General features: G+C 42.8%; 1 protein-coding gene across 1 annotated transcript in view; it reads right to left on the bottom strand.

Moving 5' to 3' along the window:
- Positions 1 to 2,500, bottom strand: part of LOC132859683 (macrophage mannose receptor 1) — a 32,337-nt gene that overhangs the window by 12,025 nt on the left and 17,812 nt on the right. The gene's annotated exons all lie outside the window — the stretch shown is intronic.

Genomic DNA, 2,500 nt, shown 5'->3' with positions numbered 1-2,500 from the left:
CTCAAACTTGATTCTAGAACCTAGATTCTGATTCATTTACAAGGACCTATTGGAAAGCAGTTGATCTACCTGAGGTGCCTTACAAGTCGCTTAAAAGGTTCATTCTGTTAAAGCCAACATGTAATGCACCAAAGTGTTGCATCTCAGTGAGAAAGAACGGTGTCGGGACGAAGGGAACCGAGTCTGAATTGAGTCAGGAGAAAGAGAATTGACTCAGAACTGAGTCACAACAAAGAGAAATAGAGTAAGAACAAACAGATCAGAGTCAGAACCGAGTGACAAGAAAGGGAACTGACTCAGAACTGAGTCAGCACAAACAGATCTGAGGCAGAACCGAGTCACAAGAAAGAGAACTGACTCAGAACTGAGTCAGAACAAGGAGAACTGAGGCAGAACTGAGTCACAAGAAAGAGAACTGACTCAGAACTGAGTCAGAACAAAGAGAAATAAAGTAAGAACAAACAGATCAGAGTCAGAACCGAGTGACAAGAAAGAGAACTGACTCAGAACTGAGTCAGCCGAAACAGATCTGAGGCAGAACCGAGTCACAAGAAAGAGAACTGACTCAGAACTGAGTCAGAACAAGGAGAACTGAGGCAGAACTGAGTCACAAGAAAGAGAACTGACTCAGAACTGAGTCAGAACAAATAGAACTGAGTCAGAGCAAACAGAACTGAGGAAGAACCAAGTCACAAGAAAGAGAACTGACTCAGAACTGAGTCAGAACAAGGAGAACTGAGGCAGAACTGAGTCACAACAATGACTACTGACTTAGACCAGAGTAAGAACAAACATAACAGAGGCAGAACTGAGTCACAAGAAAGAGAACTGGCTCAGAACTGAGTCAGAACAAACAGAACTGATTCAGAGCAAACAGAACTGAGGAAGAACCAAGTCACAAGAAAGAGAACTGACTCAGAACTGAGTCAGAACAAAGAGAACTTAGTCAGAACTGAGTCACAACAATGACTACTGACTTAGACCAGAGTCAGAACAAACAGAACAGAGGCAGAACTGAGTCACAAGAAAGAGAAATAAAGTAAGAACAAACAGATCAGAGTCAGAACCGAGTGACAAGAAAGGGAACTGACTCAGAACTGAGTCAGCACAAACAGATCTGAGGCAGAACCGAATCACAAGAAAGAGAACAAAAGAGAACTGAGTCAGAACAAGGAGAACTGAGGCAGAACCGAGTCACAAGAAAGAGAACTGACTCAGAACTGTGTCAGAACAAAGAAAAAGTCAGAACTGAGTCACAACAATGACTACTGACTTAGAACTGAGTCAGAACAAACAGAACTGAGTCAGAGCAAACAGAACTGAGGAAGAACCAAGTCACAAGAAAGAGAACTGACTCAGAACTGAGTCAGCACAAACAGAACTGAGGAAGAACCGAGTCACAAGAAAGAGAACTACTGACTCAGAACTGAGTCAGAACAAGGAGAACTGAGGCAGAACTGAGTCACAAGAAAGAGAACTGACTCAGAACTGAGTCAGCACAAACAGATCTGAGGCAGAACCGAGTCACAAGAAAGAGAACTGACGTACAAAAAGATCTTAGTCAGAACTGAGTCACAACAATGACTACTGACTTAGACCAGAGTCAGAACAAACAGAACTGAGGCAGAACCGAGTCACAAGAAAGAGAACTGACTCAGAACTGAGTCAGAACAAAGAGAACTTAGTCAGAACTGAGTCACAACAATGACTACTGACTTAGACCAGAGTCAGAACAAACAGAACTGAGGCAGAACCGAGTCACAAGAAAGAGAACTGACTCAGAACTGAGTCAGAACAAAGAGAACTTAGTCAGAACTGAGTCACAACAATGACTACTGACTTAGACCAGAGTCAGAACAAACAGAACGGAGGCAGAACGGAGTCACAAGAAAGAGAACTGAGGCAGAACCGAGTCACAAGAAAGAGAACTGACTCAGAACTGAGTCAGAACAAAGAGAATTGACTCAGAACTGAGCCACAACAAAGAGAAATAAAGTAAGAACAAAGAGAACTTAGTCAGAACTGAGTCACAACAATGACTACTGACTTAGACCAGAGTCAGAACAAACAGAACGGAGGCAGAACGGAGTCACAAGAAAGAGAACTGAGGCAGAACCGAGTCACAAGAAAGAGAACTGACTCAGAACTGAGTCAGAACAAAGAGAATTGACTCAGAACTGAGCCACAACAAAGAGAAATAAAGTAAGAACAAAGAGAACTTAGTCAGAACTGAGTCACAACAATGACTACTGACTTAGACCAGAGTCAGAACAAACAGAACTGAGGCAGAACCGAGTGACAAGAAAGAGAACTGACTCAGAACTGAGTCAGAACAAGGAGAACTGAGGCAGAACTGAGTCACAAGAAAGAGAACTGACTCAGAACTGAGTCAGCACAAACAGATCTGAGGCAGAACCGAGTCACAAGAAAGAGAACTGACGTACAAAAAGATCTGTCAGAACTGAGTCACAACAATGACTACTGACTTAGACCAGAGTCA

The sequence above is a fragment of the Tachysurus vachellii genome, chromosome 17, assembly GCF_030014155.1.
Source record: "Tachysurus vachellii isolate PV-2020 chromosome 17, HZAU_Pvac_v1, whole genome shotgun sequence".
NCBI lineage: Eukaryota > Metazoa > Chordata > Actinopteri > Siluriformes > Bagridae > Tachysurus > Tachysurus vachellii.
The sequence above is the reverse complement of the archived record's forward strand: the minus strand, read 5'-3'. Positions and strand labels throughout refer to the sequence as shown.